Source organism: Crocodylus porosus, unplaced genomic scaffold, assembly GCF_001723895.1.
Source record: "Crocodylus porosus isolate Cpor-Errol unplaced genomic scaffold, CroPor_comp1, whole genome shotgun sequence".
Taxonomy (NCBI): Eukaryota; Metazoa; Chordata; order Crocodylia; family Crocodylidae; genus Crocodylus; species Crocodylus porosus.
Genome location: NW_017728936.1, coordinates 721,525 through 737,253, shown reverse-complemented (window position 1 = coordinate 737,253; position 15,729 = coordinate 721,525). Strand labels below are relative to the sequence as shown.

Genomic DNA, 15,729 nt, shown 5'->3' with positions numbered 1-15,729 from the left:
TGACTTCCTGCCCTTTGGGCAGGGGGCTGGACTCGATGATCTCCCGAGGTCCCTTCCAGCCCTAATGTCTATGAAATCTATGAAAATCAAATTAACCTTGGATACAAAACTTAGAAGTGGGCCTGGAATCTTTTTCTACAATGTTTTGTGCATATTCAGCATATTGCCTAATGCTGTGTATTTTGCAAGTGTACACAGTGGAGGTTTATATCCCTGTTGATGGGAAAACCATGACCAATAAATGTTTGGCAGTCATGACTCACTCCCATTGACAACTATGAAAGAAATCTTTTCTCTCAGAAAAGCTATTACACATTGCATCCTATGACGATATGAATAGGCATTGCAATGGCAGAAAAATCTGGAGTATTTGAAAATTCAGGATTATAGCTCCATTGAAATCAATAGCAAAACTTCCTCTGACTTCACTGGGGCCAAGATCCCTGGAGACTGAGATTCTCTGTCTGCAGAACAGCTATCGCATGGGGAGTGTAAACTGTAATTCTGGGAACTGTACCTTTAAAGGGTTGCAGTTCTCTTACACAGGAAGGCTGGGGTTTTTTTGCAAGAGCTCAGGCTCTGTTAACAAAAGTTAAAACATTATGACTGTCCAAGGAGGATCTCATTCAAACACCACAGGCCCTGGGTGATTCCTGATCCAACATACAAGCATCTGCCCTTGTTGCTTTCTCTTGGTCTTTAATCTGGAGAGAACTCTTCCCTGTGAGAGGAGTTCAGTCAGACCCCTGTATCTTGTAGAAATCCGTCAACAGCAGCTTCCACAATATTTGCTGTTCTGAGGCTTTGCTAGGAGGTGGAATAAGCCTTCTTTCTCGCACAGTGAGATTCTCAGCAAATGCATAGCCCAGAGTACAGCTTTCCAGCTGCTGCTACTCCTCATACAGTATAGAGTAAGTGATTCAAGAACCGTGTGGGTAGCGTTGGGCTGAAAACCTGACCTTGCACAAGTACAAGGGGCACAGCTATGTCAAGTCCCTCAAACAGTAACATGGAGGTGAACAGTTGGACTTCTCTTCTGCCAGACTGCTGCACCTTCAGCACAGGATAGCATTGCATCAGTGCCTGGGACAGACATTGCATAAACTGGTTTGACCCAAATCAATTAAGTCTGATTCAACCAGGTTTATCTCAAACTGGTTTCAGCCATTTTCAAACTGAACGCTGTGCACTGAACATCTGTTCTGTTACAGGTTTAAACCAGTTTCTGATCACTTGAACTGATTTATGTGTAATGTCTGTCCCTAGCCCAAAAAGAGGAGGAGGGCTCAGTTCAAAATGATTGAAGTAGCTGGTTTTAGGTACCTTCATGATTTTCCAAAGATGATTTCTCAGTACTAGCCAAAACCCTGGTCCCATTGGGTCTCAACATTGTAGCCAAACTGCATATCATTTTTCTACAAGTTTAGGGAGTCGAGGCTGGGTGGGTCTCAGGGCAACAAAGAACTGGGGTTGGGGAGGGGACAGTACTAGCGTGCAGCAGAGGGCGGCAAATATTCAATGTACGTCCATTTTTCATTGCTACAGCAGAACTTATATCAGACATGGCTTGTCCCGGCTGGCCTTATCCTGACTAAAAAGTTGTATCAAATTAGCTGCATTGATACTGTTGAAATGGTATAACCCTCCTTAGTGAGGACACGTTTTAACTGGTAGACATAGAACTTATGCAAAGATAGTTATTTCTATATAGGAAGGCATTAGGTTTTAACAGAACAAAGCCCCTTTATATTGCTATAATTGTGTCCAGGGCTATCCCAAGTGGGGGGGGAGGTGAATCAGGGCGACCACCCCAGGCCCCGTGCTTTGGGGGGCCCCGGGGAGCAAGGTGGAGCAGCTGCAGCCCTTCTTGCAGACCTCGCCTAGTGCTGGTGCCTCCGCGCCAGCGCCACTGCTGGCTTTGTGTCCGGTCTCTCGTCACGCTCCCCCTGCCGCTGCCGGCTTCTTTGCGTCTGGGCCCCGCACAGGCTGATTTGCCCCAGGCCCCTGATTGTGTCTATGCTAGGAGATGTATCAGTACAAGTATAAAAGTCAATACCACACCTTTAACCAATGTAGTTGTGCTGGTACATCTTTCAAGTGTAGATCAGACCTGTTTCTGTCCAAACTACAAAAAAAATCAAGTTGATATATATTTGTATCCATAATGTGCTTACATGTCTCATTTTTGCCTGAGCGGGAAAGAGAGAATGCTTAAGGCTAGAAAAGGTACCTACTGGGGTTTGACTAAGTATTTTCTGTACACACATGTAAGGAAAAAAAAGTATGGTCCTGAGCCCATTTCTGCAAACTTTATAGTGTTCACTGCCCGCGGTCACAAGTCCATTGAAATCAATAGGCCTCCTCAGGTGAGTGAAGGCTCACCCTAAACTCCAGAACGGCCCTTCTTGTACAGGCATAACTGTATTTTATTATCCTCTTTAAGCATGAGTTATTTCCATAGATTCACCCTTTTAATTCTGCTGTTATTTTTTCCCCATGAAGAATAATTATCCCCATTGGAAATTCAGCATTTATTAGATAAATGATTTTTAAAATCCTAGGGCAAATTGAGCGTGACAAAATGCATCTGTTTTTTATATGACTGGAAAATGCTTTCTAACAATCTGAATGACTAACGTAATGGGAAGTGGGGAGTTGGGAGTAATCCCAGAAGGCCAGAGAACCAGTGTGCTATCTAAAGAAGAAAATAAAAACAAGAGGCCCAAAGCCGCGGCTGTGTTTATTTTATTCCTGGCCGGTGCAATCCTTTCACAGGAAAGACTTAGACCAGCAGTAGCTATTTATATAGCTGCGCACAGAGTAAACAGACATGGCCGGGGTTGTCTCCATTCACAACAGGGCGGCCATGTTCTTGTGATTCCTGCCACTTCCTGCTTCCATGGAAACGGTGTTGACTCTCTCTTGCTCTTATCAGCCCTGGATGTCTGGGCCCTAAAGAATTTGTGTTCATTGAACTTTGCTGAATAAAGAAAAGAAACACGAGTTTAGACCCAGACAAAGCTGGCAGAGAAAGTGTATGAAGTCATAGAGTTGTAGGTCAAAAATATAACAATCTTCTTGTGATGAGAGAGGTGTAGACTTTGTGCTTGCTTTGGAGCTGGTGCCTTCGTGGTGTTGGGGAAATTGGCCAGCTACTGCGTAGCACCCATACACCGATGACCACTGGCACGCCCCGTCTCTGGGCTCGTTCCTAGCCACCATCAGTTAGGCAGAGAACGAGGGAGTGTCCGGCATGTGAGTTTATTCCTCTGCAGAGGGGTACTCAATGTTCAGAGACAAAGAGATCCCCCCCAATCTGAGTTCGATAGTACTCTTTATGTTAACCGGTCATACATATGCAAATGTAAGTATACATAGGCATAAGGCATATATGCGCACGCATCTTTGGGGAATTTCCACAAGTCTGGGGTCCTTCCACGTACTGTTGCTGGGTTACAGAATGCGGGACAGAGCAAGCTTGAGCCGGCTGAAGTTGGTCTGGTGGTCTCCAAACCTACTGTCAATCCGGGGGGAGGGGGAGGTTCAAGCTTCTCCTTTTTTATTTATGGTTGTTTTTCTTACAGTGGCAGGTACCAGGCACATGGCAAATGTGAGAATCTGCGCCATGTGTAACACTGTGCGAACCCCCCCGCTGATGGGCCTGTCATTTAGCTGATGTGAATAAAACACCATTGGAGACTTGCCCCCATTGTTTGCCAGGTTGTCTTTCAAGGGGATTCACCCATCCCGCTCCTTTATTTTTAATGCCACTGATGGTAACTCCCAACAAGAAGAAACTTTGTGTTTTACTCTCTGCTACCCTCCCATTTCTTTGTTTTTAAGATGAACAATTGAAGCCTGGCCAGTCAGCTGCTGCCCCAGCCATCCACTTGAGGGGGAGGATGGGCAGAAAAATAGCAGCTGCTGCCACAGTCACACAATAGTGCCAGCAACACAGCGGCAGCCAGAACTCAGTGCTGCCCCCATGCCTCCCATTGCCCTGGCTGCCTTGTTTGTTAGTGCTTTTGGAGGCACCAGCGTGCTTTCCCTGGTGATGAACGCAGACATTGACTTGCTCCGCAGCTTTGTTGTGTTTCCTAGAACAGGAGGCAAATGAAATGAGATGGCTCCCAGCAAATTAGGGTAACTGGTGATCCCAGAACCAAGCTGTGAATATTAGGCCTTGAGATTCTAGACCATTAATGTTAAACATCAGCATCCCTCTGAAACCATCCTTGGAATCTGAGGCTCTCATGAAAAAAAAGCTGAGGATGTCAAGGAAGAAAACACAGGCTTCTACAGGCCCAGCCCATTTTTACCTCCTCATACTGAGCCGGCAGAGATCCATAAACAGCTTCAAGCTAGTCTAGTTGGAGAATTCAAATGTGGAATCAGCAGAGTGTTCAGGGATCTCACAAAAACTAGAGATGGGCCCACTCAGAGCATTTGGCCTTGGATCTAAATGAAGTGGCTTGGGCACATCTCTGCTGAAATAAATGCTCTAATCTTTCATGTTAATGTATTTTCTGAACAGGGATGCCCAGATTTTGCCGAAAAGAGTAGTGACACTAAAAGTGACATAAAGTTAGTCCTCCTAGATATGTAGGATGTCCAGGAAGGGCAGCAGCCTAGGAGATAGTCTGGGTAAAGTCAGCAGAAACTTCCAGATGAGAGAACAAGAAAAAAGCCAGACATAAGGCAACTATAAAACCTATTACCTCTTCACTGTAAATAGTTGTGTAGAAGTTAATGTGTGTAATAAAGAATTGTTTCCATCTTACAAGCCGCAAGATAGTACACCAACAATTTATCAAGTGGCTGCATCTAATTTGTACAAAGTGACTGCAATTGCAGCAGCCACCACATATTGAAAATGGAGATGCCACTTGCCAGGACCGCACTCTGTGGGTCTAGGCAGGTTGGATAAAGATAGAACATTATATAATGTAACCTACAGTCTTCATATGCCCCAATTCTGTATGATTATGATGGATGAATGTCATAGAATGTGGTGGGCTGCTTTTGGCTACATTTTGTCCAGCTTTGTCCACGGGGGGAGAAAATTCAAAACTGGGTGCTTTGAATTCAGAACCTACTTATATATGTTAGGCCTATTCATAAAAGGATTTTTACAGGCCTCATAAGGACATGCGTGATGCTCCCTCCGTACCTTTGAAAATCAGTCCATATATTTTGGTGCTTAACTTTAGGCATCCAGGTTTAAACATCTGGAGGGCAGTCTTCAAATCATTTGTGTTATAGAGGAGTATACAATCCACTGGAAAAGCTGAAAAGTCACTTAAACATGTCAGAAAAGCTCACTGTTTCTCAAAAATACTTCATAATAATAGCAGTTTGTACAGAACAATCAGTAACATTCATTCTGTTGCACATGAAAATCCATTTCTAATACACAAAATTAGTAAAATGTGGGCAATATCTTTATATTAGAAGAGCTATTGCTGCCTCAAGAAATGAAAGTAATATTTTAAAGTGCCTTGTGATGGCCTTTTATTTTGCTAGCTGGTGTGCTGTGAGTGATTCTTATTGTTTTATGGCTGATGGACAAGCTGCTTCTACCCTCTAGCCATTTCTCCTCACCTTTCCTTCTCTCCTTTATGAAAAGTCTTTGTAACAATAAGTACCAGGTGTTTTGAAAACACCAATGACAATTAAAAATACATATATATCAATATAACTATGCTACGTTTGAATTTTTTTGTATAATTTGTGAAATAATCCTAAAAAAGTGGGAGGAGGGAGAACAGCTCTCAGTCTGATGAGAAATGTTGGACACCACTTGCTGCAGTGTTTTGTGTTACAACAGGCATGAGATATGATCTAAAAAAATTCTGCCAGTTTTGTTAACCCTGTGCCAATCAATAGTCCATATCTGGCACTGGGAGCAGACCAAAGGAAAATAGCAGCAGGTGTTGTTAACAAAACATTTTCACCAGTCCAGAGACTGCTATGGGTGCAAGTGCTAAAGATGTCAAACAAAACCAAGTAACTCATACTATACATACTTTTACATTGATTTTTGAATTTGTTCTGTAAATAGTACCACTATAACTAAATAAAACCTGCCATAGTGTTCTGCAGGTTTTTTTTTGAATCCTTCATGCAGGTTTTTGCTCAGTCAAGAAAACTTTCACTTGGTTGTGTTTCCAAATGAAAATAATGTTTTTCAGTATCAAAGCTTTTCACATTTACCAAAAACCAAAGGAGGAAATAAAATTTTGGTAAGGAATGTAAGCCAAAGGAACAGGCATGCAGATTTTATTGCTTCTCTTGTTTTCTCATCATCTGCAGAACATCTGGGGCTTAGAATACCTTTGATTTCTTTATCACATGCAGTCGCATCATCTTGAGCCACGCTCTTGTTAGCAAGGCATGTTTGGGCTTGATGTAAGTTAATCTGCCTAGGTATTTGTAGAGCACTCTGTACCACAGTGTCTCAACAGCAGGCCTGAGTCGGTGCTTAAATGGGAGAATCTCCCAAGGAAAACAAGTTGATAAAAGAAGAAGCATAGAGTTTCAGAAGGTGCTGTGAAATGTTTTGAAACAATGCCCTACCAGGGTACAAAAGGCTCCTTGGTTGCTGGAGATGCTATCATTGAGATGACACATGAAACGTTGAGATTCTGAGCTGAAGATTTGATGCAGGTTACCTGCGGTCAGATTTGAGCTCAGGCACTTCCATTATTTGGACCTAAAACATCCCTTTCAGGATCCTTCTGGGCAGCTCTCAGCATATGATTATGGTCCTGCGTTACCTGGAGAGCTTGGGTTCCTTCAGTGTGAATCTCTGCTTTGGTTTTATTTGCACTTTATCAGAGGCTTTAGGCAAAATGGTGCCCTGGGTGAACTTGTATTTGGTGTCCCACAGCATTCCCCCCAACACTCCCCTCTCAAGTCACTGGCACTGCTGTCCTGCTGTAGACGGGGTCCATCCGGCAGGCTGGGGAGCTGCACAGGGTGTGGCAGGGACTGCCAGCTGCAGTCCTGTGGAGCAGAAGTGGAGGGAGCAGGACCCTGCAATGAGCCGCTGGTGAGTGTTGGCATGGAGGGCTCCAGTGCCCTGAGGCCATCACAGAGCTGCTCTAGAGCACAACACACATCTCTGCAGACCACGGGCCCCAGCCCAGCACTCCCTGCATATGCTGCCCCGCCCTGACCTATCTGGGCAAGAACAGGTGCTGGTGCCATCCTCATGCATGGAATCCCAGGCAGCCCATTGTCCTGCTGAGGCCCCCTCCCTCCATGCCCCAGCAGTGCGCAGGGCCCTGAACAGTGCCCTAGGCCAGCACTGCTACCTGCCGCTCACAGTGTCCATGTGTGTGCGTGTGTGGGGCACCCTCCTGACCACAGTGTCTTGAGTGGTAACCCATGTTGCCCACCCCTAAGGCCAGCTCTGCACTTTATATATCCTGCCCTAAAACAAGAGGAATGCTTCAGACTGGATTCCAGTCAGAATGTAACAATTTGAGGCCCCTCTTCATGGCAGCTATGCAAAAGACTATTCTGGGGATGAACCTCTCCAAGCACTGCGAAGAGCCACAGTAAACTTGAAGGGCACTTTTACGTGTACTCCAACGTATTCTGATTAGAACGCATTGGAGCAGACCCAGTCAGACCGCTCCAGCATGCTTCGGTGTCCTGTATATTTAGTGTCCAGTGTTTCAAAATGGTGGTGGGAGTGCTTTAACTAAAGCCCCCACCACCACTTTGAAACATGGGATGCTGAATACATGAGGTACTGTGAGAGTTTTAATCAAATCAGCTCTCTGGAGAGCCACTCTAATTAAAATGCTCCCCTAGCCCCACCCTGGACCATGTGTATAGGTGCCCTAAGATGCTGGTGCACATCTCCAAGAGGTAAGGACAAAGACTGATTGACATTTTTACATCAGCAGCCTACAGTTGCTGCATTTGCAGGGCACTGAAGAAAGGACATATTTATTATTAGGTAATTAGAAAGCCTTTCGCTGTGTGACGTGCAATAAGCAGTCAGCAGCTAGGTACAGCTAATGTTTGAGATCAGTTTATTCCAAGAAGATTCTTTAAACATTAGAAGATATATTTAATCCCTGTGCAATTCTTATCTGTTTCGTTAGATACTTGAGGGACTATTTTTAATTTCCTAAAAATTACAATCCCATGCTAATATTTATAAATTTAATACAATTTACAAACCCCAGATGAGTCTTTCTAGTTGGTGTGACTTACCGCTGAATGAATAATAGACCATAGTGATAAAAAGTCTCTTAGATTATGTCTAGTCTATTCCTTGGGGAACAGCATGTGATCATTCCCCAATTCTCCAGATTTTTGTCCTGAGAGTTTTAATGTGTTCATCTGAAGCCAAAGCATGCATTATACTATAGCTTCTATTCTCAAACCATTGCCCTACTCTTTCACTAGTTATGCCCTCTGCCTAATGGCACCTACATCTATGGCTGCACCATTCAGCCCTGTGGAGAAGAAATCAATGACAGGTTTTCTGAATATATTCTAAGTGCCATGTGTAGTGTTCGATATGTATACAGTAATCCTGGACCAGAAATGGTCAGACAGCATGCAGGGTAGTCCCTACTTCCAGAACTCTCTCCCCAGCAAGTCCCAGAAAGCAACTCTTGTCAAGAACTGACTCTGATCAGGCTTAATGCTAAGAGCAGGCCGTCCCGCTACTCTCACAGCCCTCTTTCCAATGACCAGTGCTTCTGCATAGAGCATGGCATAACAAAAACTACAACACAGCATATCCTCCCGACACTGAACATTTTCTCGTACACCAAGAAAAATAACTTGGAAGACCATGGGCTAGAGGAGAGTCACCTGGTGAAACTGGGCAAAATAATATTTACGGTTGTATCTTGTGCCCTTGTCATGACAGCAAGTTTGTGGTCAGTCCAACGGAAGCAGACTTTTTAATAAAGAGACATAGAAAGGAAATCCCAAATATATTAAAGCACTTTGTTTCACTCCATCAACTACTTCAGTTTCTGCCTCTCTCTAAAACATCCCTATGGATTTGGGAATCACTATATAATAGACCCTGAAAAATCACAGCAAAATTCACCACATTAGGGGTTTGGCTATGTTACAAATAATATACTCATCTGACACTTGAACCCTTCAATCCAAATGCAGCTGTTCTACCAGCTGAGAAAAAGAAAATCTCCATTAGCTGTCAGCTAAAACAGCAGTTTTATCCTTCAGCTGCAAGGAGACAAGACCATTGCACTTTCAGCCTTCCTGTCTCTGTACCCAGCACAACACAGATGGTGTTATATTGGCTGTCCCTGTCCCAACCCAAAATACTGTTGGTTCCATCAGGTCAAACCCATCCAGGGTGTTTCAACGAGGCTAACTTTTATCATGGAAATCTTCCAATTCCCAGTACCTGTTGTCCCAGATAGGATGTTTTCTGACCTGACTTAACCCAGGTTTATGATACAATCATGCCATGCCCCTTTAAAGTGAACAGCAAAACTCCTGCTGACTCAGGAGGGAGTAGACCTATACCCTTACACTGGGGGGACTCCTCTGACTTCAGTAAACTGAGAGCTGAGGTACACTGGTATGTACCTTCATAAACCCTTCTTGATTGTAAACTTCAGGAAAAACTACAAAGCAAGTCTTGTTCTGGGCATACACCTGTTAAAGAACAGCAGAAACTCTGTTTGTGCGTAGGAAACAGAAAAAACAATGACATTGCTAAGAACTCTTGCAAGATGTTAATGAATGTCCTTTAACTCCCATGGAGGTCATTGGAAGCCCTTTTATTGGCTTTGAAAGGAGTTGGCAAGGCACTCTATAGGGTGGCAATAAGAGTGAGAGCTAGAAACCAAATTAGCAGATTGGCAACCAGGACTCCTAAATTTAACCTTTGTTTTTGTCACTTTGCCTCCATGCTAACATTTATCTAACATACAAGAGGACTGTATACCATAACTAAGTAGCGATTACAAAAGTGACCATTAAAGTCTTCAGATGAAGGGTACAACTAAACGAGAAAAGTAAGCCGGATTGCAGGGGATCCTTCATATTGAGCAGATCAGAATGCAACCAGAACATCTTTGCTATTTTCTCTTTGAGCTCACCAAATAAACCTGTTCTCCTCATTGTTCTATGAAATTAAAGAGGAAAAAAAAAGGACAGAGGAGAAATTACATTAAAAAGGAAGCAGGTCTTTTTATTGATTTACTTTCTTCATATTCAGCATGGAAACATTGACAACCAACTGAGAATTCAGACCCTCTACAGAGCACTTGCTGTATTGACAGAACTGAGTGTTTCACCCTAAATAAAAACAGAGCAAAAAAGAAACAGATCTTTCATGAGCTGGATCATGGAGGGAAGCTCTATTAATCCTGCCTGCTTTTTCATGACAATAGGATGGGGTTAAGTGATTTAACTTTAGAAGTGAGTTAAAACGGCTTTCATTTTGTTCTTGTTTTGTTTGGTGGGTTTTTTTTCTTTTTGGATTAAAAACAAAAAAAAAAGTGTTTTTTCTTCCCCTTCTGGCTTAATTCCCCAAGAATGCAGAGGAACTATTGAACACTGCTGTCCTCAGGCACCTAACTTTAATCACATTGTAAATCTTTTGTGGAGGTACTGTAGAAAGGAGAGGCCTTATAGGGTGCTAATTAGCTCAGAGTTAAGCTTCTGACAAATCCAATTGAAATTAATACAACGGTGGGGGAGGATACATCCAGGAATGCAGGTAGCAGAAAAAGAATGGAGGTGAATGAATAGCCTTTGCTGCTTATATATCCTTACTACTGTGCCTAGCCAGACAGGTACCGGGATAAGGAAAATTTAATCTGAGACCATAGAAAATTGCATTGTAGCCTGTCTTTAGGGCCCCAGCCTGGGTTTTAGCTGCTGCTGTCAGCAGGACTATCCTTCCCTTAGGGAAGAGAAGGAGAGAGAGAGAGAGCACCATGCTGGGGTATAGAGTCCATCCTGGTGGGGGACTGGATTAGGATGGTTCTCCAGGCTTTGCTACTCTCTACAGACCAGAGGGAAAAACGTGGGGAGAAAAAAGCAAGTTTAACAAAAGCCTGACAGGAAGAACATGCCGGTCTCATCTGTTTTATATCTTGTGCTTAGCTTCCCGGTTTGTTGTTTTCAGGGAGTCCTATTTGCAACATTTTTTTTGTTGCAAAGATTTTTTGTCCAGTGTTTATTTCATGTTCATCCCAGCCCTATTCTGACCTGGTAGAAATGACATGTTTAAAAAAAATAATGGCTTTTAGGGGATCTGACAAGTAATATGATTTTTGCAATTTCCAAGTGCAGTGTTCAGCCGTTTAACAATAGGCTTCTGTTTAGTCACCTCACAGATTTAACCAATAGCAGTAAGAGGCATCTAGATACTTTCCTAGAAAATCATACTGTACCAAAAAGAAGCCAAAAGGAATTTTCAAACACAGAAAGCTTCACAGTGGCTTCTCGGCAGGAGCCAGCATTGCAAACAGGTGGAGATTTGACCCCTTTGTTAGGAGAGGTTCCTTGTTGCTGAACTCTCCACCGTGGGTTTACTCTTTTACAGGAGTCTTTCCTGTCCCTCAAAATTTGGGATAGTTAAACATTTGCAGCTCTAAGGGGCCTTATCTTTTTTTCCTTCCTGAGAAGCAGAAAATAATAGCATGATGGTATCTAGGCATTTCTCAAGTCCTTAAAATCATTCATTAGATGGGTTAGAACTTTCATTGTTCTAATTTAAATAATTGCTTTTTAAAAAATGCATTTTACAAGTATATAGGCAGACAAGGTTCTCTGGGTGAATCTGATCTCTTTTATTATGTTGCTAACAGAAAGATGCCCCCTCCATTTAAACAGTTTTTAGAAAACAATTATTTTTCAGTTTGTAAGACTACCAAGAAATACTAAAAAATGCAACAGCTCCCACAAACTGAGCCAAGCAAAAAGAATCTGAACTTTGACAGTTTTAAGTTTTCTCAGTCCAGAAATTGGTACTCCAGTTCTTTACTTTTATCAAAATGTGTCTCTACTATATCGATCAAAATTTTGAGCAAACTCTGACCCATCCTTTCAGGTGACTTGGTAATGTTGTTAATACTAATGGTTTGAGCCTTGGGCTTTTCCCTAGTGATGCTTTATATGAAATGTTCCAAAATAAATTTAATTTTTGACTACAGAAGTTGCCAGCAGTTTTACAGAGAAGACATGACCTTCTGCCAGTTCCTCATCACTAGAATATATCAGATTGCTGGGAACACGATCCACCTCACATGTCAGAAGTGCTCTAGAAACCAGTGTACTGCTTTCTGTAGTATCCCATTTTACACACCTTGAGATTCAGCATACAAAGGTCAAAAGAACATCTGAGAAAAAACAAATTATGAGTGCTAGAATAGAACATAGAACAAAAGAAGGAAAATGCTTAGAAATACCAATTTATTATTACAAGCATTGCATTTTTATGCTGCAAAGCAAAGCTAATTGGCTGCAATCTCAAAGATGCTATGGCCCCAGCTTAGTTTGGTACTGGTATACTCATTCTTTCTTTTTCACTTTGCTCAGAAACGTGCCAGGACATTTTTTGGCCTCCTACTTCTGCAATGACTGTACATTTATAGAGACTCCTGAACTAGAGAGTTAACCATAAAATGCCTAGGAATTCTTCTGCGCTGTCAGCAGTGTGTAAACAGGTGCTAGCCATCATTTTTATGTGTCCCTCAAGAAAATGGGTGAAAGTACAGTTAACCTTTTATAACAGCTCAAGCCAAGAAAACAAACAGTTTGTCTGGAGATATCATCCAGTTGATTGTTACCCTGTGGACGGTAGCTTGAGCCAGCATTTTGTGTTCTTTGATCAGTTGGTTAGCATGCAATGAACGTGCGGCAGAAGGCAGGTGTTTACTACCCCAAGTCTAGGCATGCAGAGGTTGGTTCAGAATTGGACCTGATGTAAGGACAAAGGTTATCTGCCAATAGATCATTGAATGTTGCGAAGTTTCAGCTGTCTCAGTGATTTGTGTCTGCAGAGAAGAGTCTCTTTAAAACACAATTAGAGGATGACAGGCCTTGTGGCCTTTGTATTTTGTGTGTTTTCCGACTGAACTCAAAGCCTCCTTGTTTCACTTCGATTTTAACTTGAAGGACTATAAAAATCTAATGTTTGTGGTAAATTATTAGCCTGGACTGACCTAGAGACTCAAGTTCTCTGTTTCTCCATGGGACCTGAGGAAGTATGAACCCCACATTGTCCTTAGCTGATTCCCACAGGCTGATGTGCCCACTCCTAGCAATGTGAAGCCTTTCTCCCTGGCTTATTCAATACTTGGCTTCTCTGCTGAGACTGCTAAAAAGGATGGCCGTTGTGGTGATGCCTTTATGATACAGCCACCTGCTACTGGAAGCCAGGCTGAAACTGGCAACTCACTTCATCCAGGTCACCCAAAGGATTTATCCCCAAACTGCACAGGAACCAAGTGGGTGACTGGAGGTGAATAGAACTATAAATTACCCAGCCATTATAAAATTTGATGAACTGAGTGACCTAATTAAGTAGCATGAATACAAACAAAGTTCCTGGGAAAAACTGCCTTTGGATTGAAATTCTTTGTGTTAGGCCTTTTCAGTTTAAAACTTCATCAACACCTGTCCTCAAGAAAATCCTTTCCATACCGGTTACCAGCCAACAATTTATGCAAAACGTAAATTACAAAGGAGACGTTTGAACTAAACTATAAGGAAATTGAAGCCGGAGCTGGGAGCCCCACAGCACAGTTAGGCCCTTCTGAACCAGAAGCTTTGAACTGTAACTCAGTTTCTCCAGATGATGGGAGTTGGCACAGCTCAGAAGTGCAGGGCAGACACTGGGGTAGGACTCAAGAGACCTGTGTGTATTTCTGGCTGCGTCACTGACCTGCTGTAGGACCATGGGCATGCCACTGGATTCTCTGTGCTTTGATTCCACTCCTCCTCTATTTAACTACAATTACTAACATTTTCTAATGAAGTCTTAAATCTGTCTGTGCAGTGCCCTGCACACTGAAGTCCTGATCTTGGCTGGAGCCTGCAGGTGTAATTGTAATAGAAATATTAGAGGCAACCCATTCCACTCACATTGGCTTCCCAAGCTGTTTAGTTATTTAAGTAACTTGGTTTTAGAACATTATATGTTTAGAAGTTCAGCTTACTGAGGAAGTTCAGCTTTCTGTGCATAAACACTGTGCTCACTCGGGCCAAGGCATGTCCCTTGCACTGTGGGCAGGCTGAACCCTGTAAGTCCCATGATCACAGTTTTCCCAGGGCAAGGCTTGTCCCTTGCACTCCAGGTAGGCTGACCCCTGAGTTTCTCTAAATGTAGGAAACTTGACTACATATTTTTTTGGCTAGGTGCAAGTGAGACTAGGGGACCGTGGGCTTTAACATAGGTCTTGCTTGCCACAGCTTTGAGGAGTATCCAAAGCCCCAGACTGATAGGGCCAGGAAGAAAGATACTTGCCCAGGGTGGTAGAGCCACACAGACGCGAACAACTGAGCTCTGCAGTCAAAATTTGAAAGTTGACTTGGGATTTGCCCAAGTGAATTTGGAACTGATTTGGGCCTTGAAACAAAATTAAAAAAAAAAACAACAAAAAACCCAACCATAAACTGATGGCAAACCTCAGGAGACCTGCCATCTTCAAATGGCAGCTGCAGTTAGCTGAACAGACAACATGATGATGCTACTCTTCTGCTCCCCAAATGAGTCACTCTCCAGTGCACAGGCCTTAGTCTGCTCTCAAACCAGCCTTGTGATGCTGTAACTCGGTTGATGTCAGTGAATTTACTCCTGATTTTCACCAGCATAAAATCAAAATGAGGCTCATGGTATTCATTTCAAGGCCTGGGGACTCCCTGAGGGCAGGGATTCTTGTTGTGTGACTCTGCCTCGCTCTTTATCATGTGCTCCATCGCCATGGCCTCTAGGGCCCTTCACACACAACACCAAACCATGTTGCTAGTATCTTTATTAAGCCCAATTGTTATTAACTTATTTCTATTACATTTAATTTTGCTAGTCGTAGTTGATTAACTTGCCTTAAGAAGAAAAACCTCTTTAGAGTCCGCACCCTGAAAGTTGCCAAACTTCTAGGACACTTTTGCCTTTGTTTCCTCAAAGTATCTTCCTTCACTTTTGCACTGGTTAGTAAAACCAGCACTGCATATTTGCACTGCTGTGCTCCACCACAAAAGCCGATGCCTTCTTTCTAATCACAGGCTCGCTCTCCTTTTCCCGTTAGACAACAGCACATTTTCTGCTATGCAAATGAAATGTGTAAAAGTTTTCATCGGGAGATAAATCCAGCATCACACGCTCAGTAGCAGAGGTAGATGATCTGTCTATAATAGGTTTAGTCGATTGGGTCCGTAAAGCCCTGCCTGTTCACCATATAAAAGGCTACAGAAATCTCTCTACGAAACCCATGTGCGTTGCGTCCCCGTAAGTGGAGTGCGGGTAGCGTCTACACGGGCGCTCCGCGCTCTCCTTTGTGGGGAACAAAACACCCGAGACAAATCAGTGCAGTCCCCTCCACTTTGTTACCCCGGCGTGCCTGCTGCGGGCGAGCGCCGGGTACTGAGGAGGGATCCGGGAGCCTGCCGACCGAGACCGACGCTCGCACCCCTCTCGGGCCAGCAGCTCCCGCGCCGCGCCGCGCCGCGCCGCTTCACACGCTCACCGCCCCCCGCGGCCGCGGTGGTACG

General features: G+C 43.4%; 1 protein-coding gene across 1 annotated transcript in view; it reads left to right on the top strand.

Moving 5' to 3' along the window:
- Positions 1 to 15,729, top strand: part of CDON (cell adhesion associated, oncogene regulated) — a 134,003-nt gene that overhangs the window by 26,731 nt on the left and 91,543 nt on the right. The window lies entirely within an intron of this gene.